Source organism: Molossus molossus, unplaced genomic scaffold, assembly GCF_014108415.1.
Source record: "Molossus molossus isolate mMolMol1 unplaced genomic scaffold, mMolMol1.p scaffold_m16_p_1, whole genome shotgun sequence".
NCBI lineage: Eukaryota > Metazoa > Chordata > Mammalia > Chiroptera > Molossidae > Molossus > Molossus molossus.
Genome location: NW_023425344.1, coordinates 31,330,754 through 31,345,152, shown reverse-complemented (window position 1 = coordinate 31,345,152; position 14,399 = coordinate 31,330,754). Strand labels below are relative to the sequence as shown.

At 42.5% G+C, this 14,399-nt stretch overlaps 1 long non-coding RNA gene across 1 annotated transcript in view; it reads right to left on the bottom strand.

Moving 5' to 3' along the window:
* Window positions 1-13,637, bottom strand: part of LOC118639172 — a 34,167-nt gene extending 20,530 nt beyond the window's left edge. The window contains exon 1 of the long non-coding RNA XR_004961155.1: window positions 13,588-13,637. This is a non-coding gene — a long non-coding RNA (uncharacterized LOC118639172). The remainder of the gene's footprint in view (window positions 1-13,587) is intronic.
* Between the last annotated feature and the right edge of the window lie 762 nt (window positions 13,638-14,399).

The window sequence follows — 14,399 nt, the reverse complement described above, 5'->3', positions numbered from 1 at the left end:
TTGTAGAAGAAATCCATTTTGCAATCAATCTGGATCTTATCTAGGTTTCGCTTGCTGTACAAATACGAATGAAATAGAAACCAAAGAGGTGGCTGGGGTTGTTTGCTCAGTAATCAATCACCGGAGGCTTTGTGGGTGAGCATGTGGTATTGGCCCCGACTTACTAGAAAAGGAACTCCAATAAGTCAACACACATGCCTTTTTTATCTACAGATGACAAAAAAAGAAAATAGTGCTCTCATTTACTTAATGTACCGGTCGATCCAATACCAAATAAATAGTTGGGCAGTTGGGTCCTCTTGGTCTTCAGAGAGACAAAGACATGAAGGCTGATTTCTCAGTCTTGTCCACCGGGATGGAGAAAAGACATTCCTGACAGAGAAGGAAGCCCTGTGTGGGTTTGGTGAACACAGAGAAAGGCAAGGGATGTCTCCTCACCCAGACCTACAGCTGAAGCTAGAATGGATGACCAAAGGAAGGGGACAGCTGCCCACATGGCCAAGTAGTTGGTGGCAAAGTGATCCTGTATTACCTTGGTAAATCCATCTCCACCCACCATCTGCGCACCAGCTCTGTGGACTAAAAAACCTGATTTTTAAAAAATATCACATACAAGGTTTTCTTTCAATAACAGTGATATGTTAAAGAAAATAAAATTAACTGTAATTTCCAACACAGAGAAAAACTCTACTCCCTGCTTGGCTTTGTCTGTGTACAAGTCTTTTACAGACAACACACAACCTCACCGGGCTAGGAAGCCTCCCGGCTTATCCCACAAAGTCAGTGACACTTCAGCATGGTCCTTTGACACTTAAGGGTCTGGCCTTTGGAATGAGACAAACCCTGGATTAAAATCTAGTTGTTGGAGCAAAATTCTTAAACTCTTCTTGGTTTACTTTTCTCAATGATAAAATGTAGAAAATAAGATCTTCTCAGAGCTCAAGATTCTGTGGAGATTTGGTGCAACAATGTATTTACAGCACTACATTGGGAATAGATCATATATTAAGCTCTAAATTAATAAGTTATTTTTATTTCCTATGTGTTTTAAAGTGAGCGATGTATACAACATGAGTGTTAATTTGTGCCAAGTTAATGCTGGGAAACTTGGATTCTGGTACTTCCCGTGTATGTCCATCCTGACCAAGGTCTGCAGACACATATTCCTCAGCATTTCCAGGCCCATTAGTTGACAAATAGAGAAAAATCAGTCCGAAATCAGTTGCGACTATTGGAAACTAATTTACAAACAATGCATCATTTTACATAGAGATGCCTAACAAACGCATCTTTATTTGCAGACGCCCTATTTAGAATGACCTCTGGAGAGGCAGGGTGCATAGATGACCAGAGTACCTGGGTTTGTGCACCAGTCTACATCCTACCAGCTCTGTGTCCCTAGGCCAATCACTTAACTTCACCTGGTCTCGGTTTACTAATCTGTGAAATTATAGGTAAAGCTTCAAACACGGTCTAGCACTAGGTAATCTGTACGTAAGGTCAGAATCATACATAGTACTGGGGGTTGATACTCAGAGAAGCATAATTTAAAGATTGTCCTGGTGCCCCCATGAGACTGAGATCCAGGTCCCCAGCGATGGCTTTCCATAATCCCACTCCGCCCCCCAGAGCCTGTCCACGATCGTCCCTCTCTGATGGCTACGCAAGCGACGGCAGCAATTCCAGATAGCAAACAGATGTGATGATATTTGGTGAAGGACGGGGGCACTTCTTCTCGTGAGTATATTTTCATGAGCCAAAAAAACCTTTGCGAAAAACCCTCAACCAACTGCCCCTCAGCTACCATTGGCCAGGGCGAGTTCACATGCCTGTGCCTAACCTTGTCATTGGCAAAAGGGATGGCACCACCAGGAGTGGCCTAGACTAATAAAGGCTCATCCTCGGGCACATGGGGGAGTGGAAAACTTGAACGATTTGGGGTGTCAGTGTCTTTCAAGAAAAAGAAGTAGGGGTTGGGGTAAGGAGGCAAGGAGAATGGCTACGATAGGCAGCCCACCAAATCTGACAGCAGATTATTTCTCAGGAACACCTACCACATGTGTCGCAGACAATTCACTCCAGTCCGGGTTTGTCCCCCTCACTCCTATGCAAATGCTCTTGCTTTGAGTCACGCTCTATCCTCATACCGACCGCTCAGTCGCAACAGACTCAATGAAACGCTCTTGCCCTGATCCGTCACAAGGCTAGCACCCTTTTCTCATCGGGTCACCTCACCTCCTGTCTCATGAAGGGCTACCCCGACCAGCCAGGGCATTCTTACCACGTCTTCCCGTTGTGTAACCTAAATAACATTTAAGACGCTCAGAAATGGTTTATTGAATTATTTATTGTCTGTCTTTCCCAGCTGGAGGGCAAGCTTCATAGGGACAGACTTTGTGTACCTTATTCAACACTGTGTCCTGACATCTAGAATAGTGCCCAGCACATAGTAGCTACTCAATATTTCTGGAGTGAAAAGTAAATGATACACTAAAAGATAAATATTTTTACCCCCAACACACAGATGTTAAAAATGAGAATCAAAAAGATTTTTTAAATGTTGCCCAAGGTCACTGAGCTTACTGCAGGCAAATCCATATTTTAAGACCATGAGTGTTGAATTTAGACAGTGTTCTGCACCACTGAGACTTTAAAGAACTTGTTTAGAACCAATACCAACATTTTTTCTAACCACTATATCGTTTTTCATTTTATTTTATTTTTCTTTATTGATTTTAGAGAGAGAAGAAAGGAGAGGGAGAGATAGAAACATCGATGAGAGAGAACATTCATCGGCTGCCTCCTGCATGCCCCCACTGGGAATCGTGCCCACATCCTGGGCATGTGCCCTGACTGGGAATTGAACCGGTGACCTCTTGGTGCATGGGTCGGCGCTCAACTACTGAGCCACACTGGCCAGGCTAATTACTATATCGTTTTTTAATGTGACTGAAGTTTGAATATTGCTCAGTTGGTAGCAATGGTTAATTCTATAACCAGATCAGAGTTAGGCAATGGAATGTTAAGGTTCATGAACCTGCTGGGATGAGAATTCCAGGACTTGTGACTTCAATCCTACATTGTCACTGAGCAAATAGAGATTAAATGGAATAGTATTCTATGTTAAGGATCACATATGTGAAAATGTATAAAAACAATATAAAAGCACCATGAAAGTTTAGTATGCTTTTTAAACAGAAGTTCCAGCTTAAACCCAAATTATTAGAATGTGTTTCTTTTTTTATGCTTGTCTTTTTTATAAATCATATTTATTTTTAAAAGCATATTCTTTATTGCCGTATGTCAATAAGGCTTCTTTCCATTGCTGGAGGGCTAGTTACAAAAGTCTACTCCATCAAAACACATATTTACTGAGCACAGTTACTTCAGCTGAGGTCTGGGGCCAAAAAGCCTGCTCTAATTTATGATTCTTTAAAGTCTTAAAAAGAAACTCCAGTTGAACTCAGTACAAATCTGAGCATCTAGAAGCTCATCCAGTGCTGCCTCCAAGATCAGAAAGAACCTCTGGGAAAACTATAATTCACTAGCAGCCCTGACATGTCAGAAGGAAGCTAATGTCAGGACATCCTGCTAATCAACGGTCCTCTGGGTTTCCTTGGATCATTTTTTAAAATATTACTGTCAGTCAGTCAGCTGGGCCCCAGAGAGCCACATTACTGAACTGGCACCGCTCCCAGTTATTGATTCAAATGTGGGTTTCACGGACAGCAAAAGGCTTAGGATGCTGTGAAGGTCTAGTTCAAAAGGAAAGGAAGATCAACATATTATTTGCTACAGTGCTTTATTCATTGTCCCTGGGGTATCTCTAAACATTTGACATGGTAGATCTGAGTTTTCTAAAAAATTATATCTCCTCTTGTGTGCCATCAGGTTCTAATCAATACCTAAAAGAAAAATGCTTTCCCCTGGGACAGTTTGCAGGCTATTAGCTGCAGTTCTCATAAATGGCCACTCGGGGGCAAGCTGCTGTACCTGGGTCCTGGGAATGCTTTTGAAAGCAAAGCCCTGTGATCGGATCATTTCCCTTCACTATGAAAAAACAAATCTAGAAATGTAACTGCAATGTTTAAGGCGGTGTATATGTACATATACATGTATATTTATACATAGGAGCCTTTCAGCTAGCAGAATTCCCCCATGGTCCTCCTACCCCATAGGTTTCAAATACTTCTCTCGTTTGACTTGCCTTTTCTTCTGATCCAGAAACTAGAGTGATTCCAGGGAGCTCAAAACAAAGGAAGAGCCCACCTCTGGAAGCCCATGGCTACAGTTTACACGTGTATGGAGTCAGGAACGTTCAAAGGCTGGGATCTTTCAGGACGTCGGGTTGGAAAAGATATTAGTGACTCAAGAACTCCTTCACACCCAATATTTCAGCCATGTGATTGTTTCTTCAAGTTTGCTTTGAAGCATGTTTTCATTTTCCTTTTGTTGTTAACATTAAACGGGAAATGTCTGGCACATCTGGATAAACTGCACAATACAGCTCCCACTCCGACTCTCTCCAGGCCCCTGCCTCCCTCTGAAATTACCTTGACATGGGAACCTCTTCATTCTTGCCATTAGAGGCAGTTAAAGTAGAAATGCTCATTTATTTTTGTCGTCACTCTGAAAATTGAAAAAGGAACCAAATTACCCAAGGAACATTGTAAGATAAAAAGGCACAGCATAAATTTTCCTGTCCAGATAAAACTTTGAACTGCTTTTTTTCACTTGCCTTCAGAAAACTGGCCAAAGGTTATACTTTGTCACAACAGGTCATGGGTGCCAGAAAGGCACCCTTGAACCATAAACACAACCACACACACACACACACAAACACACGTTATTAGCGGGGTGGCTTCTGCATCCCCACCTGTTACCGGTGGAAATGGAGTCCTTACAATGTCACAAGGAAAGGAATTTCCTGAGACTCACATGGGAGGATGAGGGATCTTTATGTCCATGGAATTAAACCCTGAGTTTCCAATGTCCCACTGCCCTTCATTCCACCATGGACAAAGTCTTGCCTTCAGCAGGGCTAGGATTAAGGCCACTGCCCAGAGTCTCCAGTCCATATGAAGGCACAGTCCAGTCCCGCCTCCTGCGTGTGGAGTAAGGCCACATGGCAGGGAGTTCCGGTCACAGCACAAGAGAACAAGAGTGAAGCCAGAGCAAGCACACTCTTTGGGGATTATAAGCAGGAGCTTAACCAATTACCCCTCTGGGATTCCACACGCTTGCAGTGGCTCTACCCCCCTAGCCAATTGTATTTTTCCCAGGTTAGACTGACAGGCAAGTGTCTTCCCTAGAGCATCCTGACTTCACTGTGCACACACCCATCCCCCCTTTGTTTGATCTCTTTCCCCAGAGATTTGCAGGGAATGGACCGGTGGTGCCCTGGGGAGCGTGGAGCTTTGGTTCCTGGTGAAGCTGCCCAGATGACCAGGCTTATACTGTCTGGTCTCCCCTTTGCTCTTTTCCTGTTATTAATATTAATAAACTAGCAAGTTATAATGATCACACACACACACACACGAATGTCATTCATGGAAAGCTTAAGAAGAAAACCAAAAGCCAGTATAGCTCAGGCCCTGGTTGATACCATGGTCTTATAACAGGGATCATCAGAATCATCACTAGAATTTGGAGACTAGGCTCGCATTATAAACGAAAGGTCCATGGTCAGGCAAGCCGATGGCATTTTCTTCTGGGCCAGTCACCAGCCAGTTTCAGAGGCGCTGTGAACAGCCACTGGAAGTTGTAACATTGTAACAAGCATTCACAGCTGGTCTGGAAAGAAGGGCCTACACTCCCCCCACCCCCCACCCCCCTAACCCCCCGTCAGGAAACACATTTGCTCCTGGTCCAGAAAAGGATACTTGAGGAGAGAAACCAGTGTAAGAACTTGGTAGCTCTTTCTTCACCAAGATCAGTCTGTCCTGTCTGAGCCCAGACAAGCTCCCTTGTTAGTCTACAAGATTTCCTTAAAATGCATATAATAAAATAAAATAAATAAAAGACAAAACCAGTCACCCCTGCAGGATAGTGTCAACTCTAGGGAACCAAGGAGAATTTCACCGTGAGAGGGAACCTTCATTCACGCCAAGCTGGTCCTAAAACTTGACGGTAGTAGCCAAGAACTCGCAGCTTTTACACAACTCTTCGGGAGGTTAATTAGCACAATTCCTTTCTCTGCTGCTGTTAAAAGCTTAGGCTCTGGAGTAAGATGGTTTAACAGGAGCTGTAGAATGAGATCTATTGCATTCTAAACTTTGCCACTTGACCTGTGACTTAACCTGTCTAATGTTTCTCATCTCAGATGGAAACAACAACAGTTTTTACTTCACAGGTTTGCTGGGAGGATTAAATAAGATAAACTGTGTCAGAGGCCTGGCACACAAAAAGCCCTCAGTAAATGTCATCTATGACGATCATTATCATCATCATTAATAATATTATCATTCTCTCTGTTACAATGAAGTAACACTCCATAGTAAAGGTCAGTATAGTGTCCCATGTACATGAGGACTTCAGTGAATGTTGGTGTATTTCTCTCCTTTATCTTCAGCCTCTCTCCTATGAACTGGCTTTTCCAGCAGCATGTAATCATGTTATATTATGTGCTTTGTTTTACAAAGGCCCCTCATTTCACACCTTTTAGTTAAGTGCTTTTTCCCTCCTTGTATGAAAAATGTCTTGAAATAGTTGTCGGCACATGTCATCCAACTTCCAAATTCCATTCTCATTTCAACCAACCTCACCATGGCTCTGGCCTTTCAAATTACCTCTATTTTTGCCAACTTCATTGGACACTTTTTAATCCTCATATAACTAGTACATTTAGCCACAGTCAATTTAGTTTACTACCTACTTATTGAAGCATGCTGGGTTTGGTTGTTTTCTCACCTTTATATGACATATACCACTGTGTGTGTGTGTGTGTGTGTGTGTGTGTGTGTGTGTGTGTGTATTAGATTTCCTTTCTGTTTAATCCCAGGCTTCTTTGGTTCTCATTTGCATTCTCACCTTCAGTGATCATGTTTCATCCGTGGCTCTGCATATCTCCAACTAAAATCTCTTGGTGTATATAAGTAACAATCTCCTTGACTTCGCCCCTTGATGCTTTCCAGGCATCTACAGTCACCATATCTATAATGAAATCCTCCTATTTATGTACAAGCACCCAAATATTCTGCCCCTCGAGTCACTGCGGTTCCAGAGATCATACCTCCACCTACTCGCTTAGTTAAGTGAGTGTCATTTGAGATACCTCTCATTGTCCAATCCTATGAATCGTCCCTCTAAAATAGTGGTTCTCAACTAGGTGAGATTTTACCCCACAACACATATTTAACAAGGAATACCTGCTTCATCTGAGGACATCTTTTGTTTTCACGATGCAGGGATGTGGGAGCAGGGAGTACTACTAGCTGAGGAACAGGCCAGAGATGCTGCTAAATATCCTACAATAAACAGGAAAGCCACCTGGCTGGTGTGGCTGAGTTGGCTGAGCGTCATCCCATGCACCAAGAGGTCGCTGGTTCCATTCCCAGTCCGGGCACATGCCTGGGATGCGGGCTCGATCCCCAGTAGGGGGCATGCATGAGGCAGCCGATCGACATTTCTCTCTCATCAATGATTCTAACTCTCCCTCTCCCTTCCTCTCTCTATAAAATACAAGAAAAAAAAAGGAGGAAAGCCCACAACAAAGAATTATCTAGCCCAAACTATCAACAGTTAAGGTTAAAAACTCTGCTCTTAAACATGCTGTGCAAGTGTTCAATTCTCTCATCCTCCGGTTGCCTGCATCTTGCTCCAGCTCATGACCCTCTCTGGCTTATACCGCCGGCGCCTCCGTGCGTGGTCTGTCACCTCCTGCGCTTTGCCCCACCCTCTCATCTTTCTCTCCACAAAGTGGCCAGAGTGATCTTTGTAAAATGTAGATCTGATCCCTATTGAGTCCCTCCCACCACCATAATGCCTTTCCGTGGTTTCCCCTCAGCCCCACTTCTAATCACGTCCTGGGCCCTTGCCACCTTTCCAAGTTCACCTCTCACATCACTGTCCCCTCACTGAGTCTGTCTGAAGCAGACTGTGCCTCCTTTTCTTCCTCAACACACCAGGTTCTCTGCTCCCTTGGGGCCTTGGCCTAGAATTTTCTGCGTCCTGTTCTTTGCCTGTCCAAGCCCTACTCAACTTTCACATGCTCATATAAATATCATTTTACTTTTTTTATATATGTTTTTATTGGTTTTTTTTTTTTTTTTTTAGAAAAAAAGGGAGAGAGACCGAAACATCGATGTGAGAGAGAAATATCGATCGGCTGCTTCCTGCGTGCCCCACACAGGAGATGGAGCCTGCAGCCCAGGCACGTGCCCTGACTAGGAATTGAACCAGGACCTCTCAGTCCATGGGAGGAGATCAATCCACTGAGCCACACCACCTGGGCTATATCACTTCACTTTAAAAGCTCTGATTCTTTCTGATGGCATTCTTTCTTTCCATTCATCATACTTGAGACAATTTGTAATTTTGTGTGTGTGTGTCTTTATTGCTTAGTGTCTTTCTCCCCAAATAGACTGTAAGTGCATTAAGGTCAAGAAGCAGGAGAGTGAGAGGCAATATAAAAACTCTAGGAAACAAGGACATGTGGTCTGAATAATTCAACCAGAGAATGGAGGGATTAAAGTAATCTTCACTTATGTCCTTCACACTTTTGTTTAGGGTTCATGCTATTTTCAGAGAGTCCCTAAGCTTCAGCCTGGGCAAGTGGAACATATTCCAGTGACTTATGACAGAGGAGGTTCAAGGGGTGTGTCTGACGTCACCCACATCTTTCACCTCATTTTAAGGAGCCTTAGCTTCACTCTCCTACCACAGTGAGGGGTACCTGTAGGGTGATAGTGATATGACGTGTTCAAGCACATAAAAACAGTTCTGTTGCTTTCCCTTTAAATGAAATACCATGAAATATTAATTTGTATACTTTTCCAAAAGTACATTGTATGTGAATTTTTATGGAGATAGTGATAGGAATGCTTACAACCTTGAGAAGAGTTAAAATTGTGTAATAGGAAAGCAAAGAGAAAGAAAGGTTTAAGGGTTTTATTGGGGGAAAATTGTTGAACTTCAAAAATAGGCTCTTGAAATCCTCATCAGAAGCACTAGTTTTGAAAGTCAAAGATGTTGATTTGCAAGGGTATTATTTTGTTGAGACAAAAAATAAAAGACTCTTGAGCTTCCAAAGGGAAGACCTTGGGGGAAGTGACGTATAGTTGATGCCATAACAATATACTATCCTGGAAAGATTTCAAATCACCCAACCTCTGGGAAGACTGAATGAGTCTTTCCAGACTGAGAAAGGATTGAAAGACCCCAGTAGAGGCCAGTAGTCTTTAAACCTGACCAGACCTGGGGAACCGGGTAGAGAAAAATAGTCTCTATGGAGACAGAACCGAGCCTAATTGATCTCCAGCCCCGGGAGCTGCTTGAGAAAACAAAGAAGCCATCCATAACGGTGGCCGCTGGGCACATGTGGCTACTTAAATTTAAATTCGTTAAAATTAAATAAAAGTCAGAGTTCGTGTCCTCAGTCTCACCAGCTACAGGTCAAGGACTCAGTAGCCACATGGAGCTAGGGGCCACCGAAGTGGGCAGCACAGAAACACTTGCATGATTGCACAAATTCGTACTGGACCACACCGTCTCATATCCATTGTCATGCCTGGTGCTCTCTTAACATGTAACATCAGTGACAAGAGCAGGCACATACCTCATGTCTAAATATTTAGAATGTATGTAGGTCAAGCTAACAGATTGTTCAAGTTCTGTTTTATCTTCTTTTTTGACACATATAATTACTTGGAAGTCCAAGTGCAAATTTAGCATTCTCAAACTCCAGGTTCTACAAGGATTGAAATGTGATGGCAAAGAGATAGCCAGGCCCTGGCCCTCAGCCACAGCCCAGTGGCATACAGCTATGAGGAGTCTTCCACATACTCATGAACATCCTAGCCTGCAAGCAGGAGCCCAGGGGTGCAGACACCCCTGCAGCATAACCCATTGAAAGGAGGGAGAATTCAGAAAAGAGTCCTACATGAGCCCTGGAAGCAGGATAAGGGTCCTTTGGATCCCAGGACCCCAAGTACACAGAATATAATCTACACAGAAGAGGTGAGGATCAGGCTCCTGGTGGTCATGTCCCCACGAACCCTTTATTCCATGAAGGGTCGCAGACAGAAAGGGCCAGAACAGAGCTTTCTACAGGATGAGACCCAAGACAAGTTCCCCTCTTCTCTCAATTAATAGTACTTCTAGCGATGTCAGATGATCCCACTCACAAGTCAATACCCGTGGGACATATATACAATGGAATACTACTCAGCCATAAGAAAAGTCGAATTACTGCCATTTGGGACAACATGGATGGAACTCGAGAATATTATACTACATGAAATAAGTCAGGCAGAAAAGCTATAAACCATATGATTTCACTCATATGTGGGATATAAAACTGAAACTCGTAAACACAAACTGCTAATTAAACTTCTAAACCTATTACATTCCCCTAATACAATTACTCCCTCTTTTTCCAAATTCCGAAACATTATCCCCCTCCTCATTCTCAGCTTGCCTCATATTTCACTGAGAATGTAGATACCACATAAGGCAAATTTCATTAAAATTTCCAACAAATCTACCTGTTACCTGTATCTCTACCACTCTGTCCTGTCTTTTGTTATAGTAAACAAACTCTTCTTGCCAAAGCCAAGGCCATTATTCTGACTCTCATGCTTCCTTGCCTTCTCAAAAACCCTGTTCCTATAATTACTACCTCTTTCTGCTGGGTCATTTGCAAACACGCTTTAGGTTAAAGGAAAGTATCCCCCTTCCTTTAAAAGGGGCAGGGGGCACCCTCACCTAAACTTATATTTCTCTTATAGCAAAATGTTCATGACATTTCTCAACAGTTGTTATCACCTCTTTCTCACATTCCATCTCTCTTCCACTGACTCTTATAAAAATTCACAATGTTCTTCATCTTACTAAATCCAATGGCTACCTCTAGGCTTTTAGGTGTTTGAATTCTCAGGAGTACTTGGCACAGTTGATTCTCTTATTCTTAAAGTATGTTCCTCTTTTAAGGTCTAGATCATCACATTCTTCTGGTTTCCTCATCTCCCTGGATGCCCTTCTCAGTTTCTTCTGCAAGATCCTCCTCCTCTGCTCAACTTCTAAATGTTGGAAGGATTTTGTTCCCAAGCTGTCTTCTCCAATCTATCTACAGTCTTCCTTCCACCTGAGATGTTGTCTCCAAAGCTTTGTATATCATTCTGGTGTCACCCCAGATGTCTTCTCACAACAAGGTTTTCCTTAACTACCCAAGCTAAAGTCATTCCTTAGTTACTCTCTAATAACTCACCCTGTTAGTGTGTTTATAGAGCTCATTACAACTTCATACTTTGTTCATTTTTGTCTCATTAACAATGAGAATTGAACTTGATTGTTCTTGTTCTCTGCAATATCTCCTTTAAGTCCCAAAAAGTGCCTGGCACTAGTAGATGCTAAATAAACATTTGTTGCACTATTAAATTAGAAAGTTTAAGAGAATATTTTCTTGCTAATGGCCGGTTTGGCTCAGCGGTTGGAGCATTGACCTGCAGACCAGAGAGTCCTGGGTTTGGTTCCCGCTAGGGGTACATACCAAAAAAAAAGAGAGAGAGAGAATATTTTAATGTCATCTTTGTTGAAAAGCCCTTTAGTGGTCCTTCTTGTCATCTGGTAAGGGTGTTCACTGGTAAGGATAGTCATTGAACAATTGCAGGCATACCCCTCATGGAATACCTGGCAGAAGTGATGTCCACCTGTAGCTGAGACTTTGCTAAACTTAATCTCAACTGCCTCAGGTGAACACACTCCCCTTTGCAATGACCCAAGAGAATAATAAAGCACCCAAAATAGGAAATGGAGTCCTTGATATCAAAAACAATGGTGATGATATGAAAGAAAAAAACTCTAACATCTATACTTGGAGAGATTAGGCCAAGGCAAATGTGACTACATCATGCCTGCTGCTTTACACTTCTATACACATCCCAACTCAAGATCTAATACCCTGTGAAATATGTTAGTTTCATTTGATAACTGCCAGTGACTATGTATATTTTATACATATCCATCGGGTCTAAACCAACTATAACAGAATAAAAGAAAGTCAGAAGGATGTTTTAATAAAATTTAGAGACTGATTACATTAGAGTCTCCTTATATAAGTAATATTATAATTAATGGTAGCTTAGTGGATACATTTGAGTTGTGTGAAGAATTTAGTAAGCTTTTCTCTAGGATTGGAAATACATTTAAAACATCAGTTTTTCTTTTGTCGAGTGTGTGGAGAGAGCCCTGAACAACCCAAAGTACTTTGTGTTCTCTGTCAAGGAAAAGGACAAGGATATCCTGCTTCCTGAAGCACAACTTCTCAAATGCCAATGTGAAAATCTTCTAAAACTTCGAGGCTAGTGCATGACAAGGCCCCCAGCCAAAGCCCAGCAAAGCAATCAGCTATGACTGTGCCCTTTGTCACAGCATTGAGAATGTGCCAAATATGGAAAGTTCCTCTCTGAGAATAAATTCTCCCAGGGCATGTCAGTACTACAAATTCAAAAGAGTACGTTACCAAATGAAAGTGCAATCATAGTCTCCTAGATGCAGAACCAAATGCAAAATAGAGGCTACTGTGTCCCTCAACCCAACCCTAGAGGAACACAGAAGCAAGGGGAGCATGGGTTATAGGAATGAATGCACACCTGAGACACATTCTCATAAGAAAATCCTGGGAGACCAAAAGCTTTTTCTAACTGGAGTAGGTATAGGAGAAAGATGACTGACTATGGCCTTAGGACAAAAGCTTAAACCAGCGATAGAAGAAGAAAACATTCTAGGTTGGCTCTTGCCTCTCCCCACATTAGTCTGGTATGGGCACAGCCTAGCCTTTCACTATAGAAATGGGCAACATGAGTACAGCATATTTATTTGATACATTTTACAATATAAAAATGTATCAAGAGATCTCCAAGACCAGCATAAATCGAAGGCAAGACCCTCCACAAGCAATAAGAATATGACTTGCTTTATTGTGACACTTTATTATGATGGTCTAAAACCAAATTCACAATATCTCTGAGATTCCTGGACCCTTCACAGACTTCTTATGGTCAAGAAGAAAACCAAGAAAAGGCAGGGGCCTGGTATCTTATTGATTTTCAAGATTCCAAAATGATGACTGAGTGAATGGAAGCTACACAGACCATCTCCCAGGACCAAACTGGAATTACAACAAAAATAAAGAAAATTGTCAGGAAAAAAACAACAGAAAAGCAGCTGGAGAGGACCCGTATAATGAGGGACAGTAAAAGGACACTGAATCAAGCCTCGTAGGAATTGCAGAGGTATAAGAGGGCGGGCTAGGAGCCCATGAACAACAGCTATTTTAGCTGTAAGCAACTCTCTCTTGTTTAAAATCCCAAGCCAGCTCCACAGCACAGAGGGCTGGGACAGAGTACTAAATTAGCTACAGCCACTCACCTTGGGCTCCAGCAGAGGGAAGCCAGACTAGACTGGAACTGTGTGGAGACTCAGGAGCTTAGAGAGCTGGGAGAGCTGGGAGGGCAATGGGAGTTTTGTGCTGAATCACCTCCTAACAGGACAGTAGGCATATTATTCAAAGAGCCCCTTATCAGAGCTCCAGGAAGAACCAATAGCCCCTCCCTCAGGAATTTAACACCACTCAGCCAGGTCAGAGAAATACAAATTGAGGCTCATTAAAAGCCAGCAAAGATCTGCCCCACCTGCTGGAAATCCTCTGATCCTGAATACCTGAGGGAGTTTTTCATTAAGTTGAGGGCTACAACCCGAGGCTCATCAAGGAACTGAGACAGCCTCCAGGCAAAAAGCTAGAGGATAACTGAACCTTTCCTGGGCTTGCAAATCTACCCAGGAAAGTAAGACTTGACATTGGTGTTTAAAATGGTTTCTCCCACATTCATCCAAACCCAGTAAAGGGAGCCACAACCAGTGGAACACCAACAACAACAGGAAAAATTTGGCACGCTCAAAACCAACTGAGACAGCCAAAATGGTAAAACAAAGAAACAAATCCCAAATAATAGAAAAAGAAAACTCTACTAAAGAAGAGATAAATGAAATGCAGTTAAGCAAGTTATCAAGACTTGGAGTTCAGAGTGATGATAATGAGGAAGTTCAACAGCATGAGTAAAGATATAGAAACATTGAAAACCAAATAATTGGAAATGAAGAATGACATAGCAGATATAAAGAACACATTAGCCCTGACCAGATTGGTTCAGCTGTTAGAATGCCGGCTTGTGGTCTAGAGA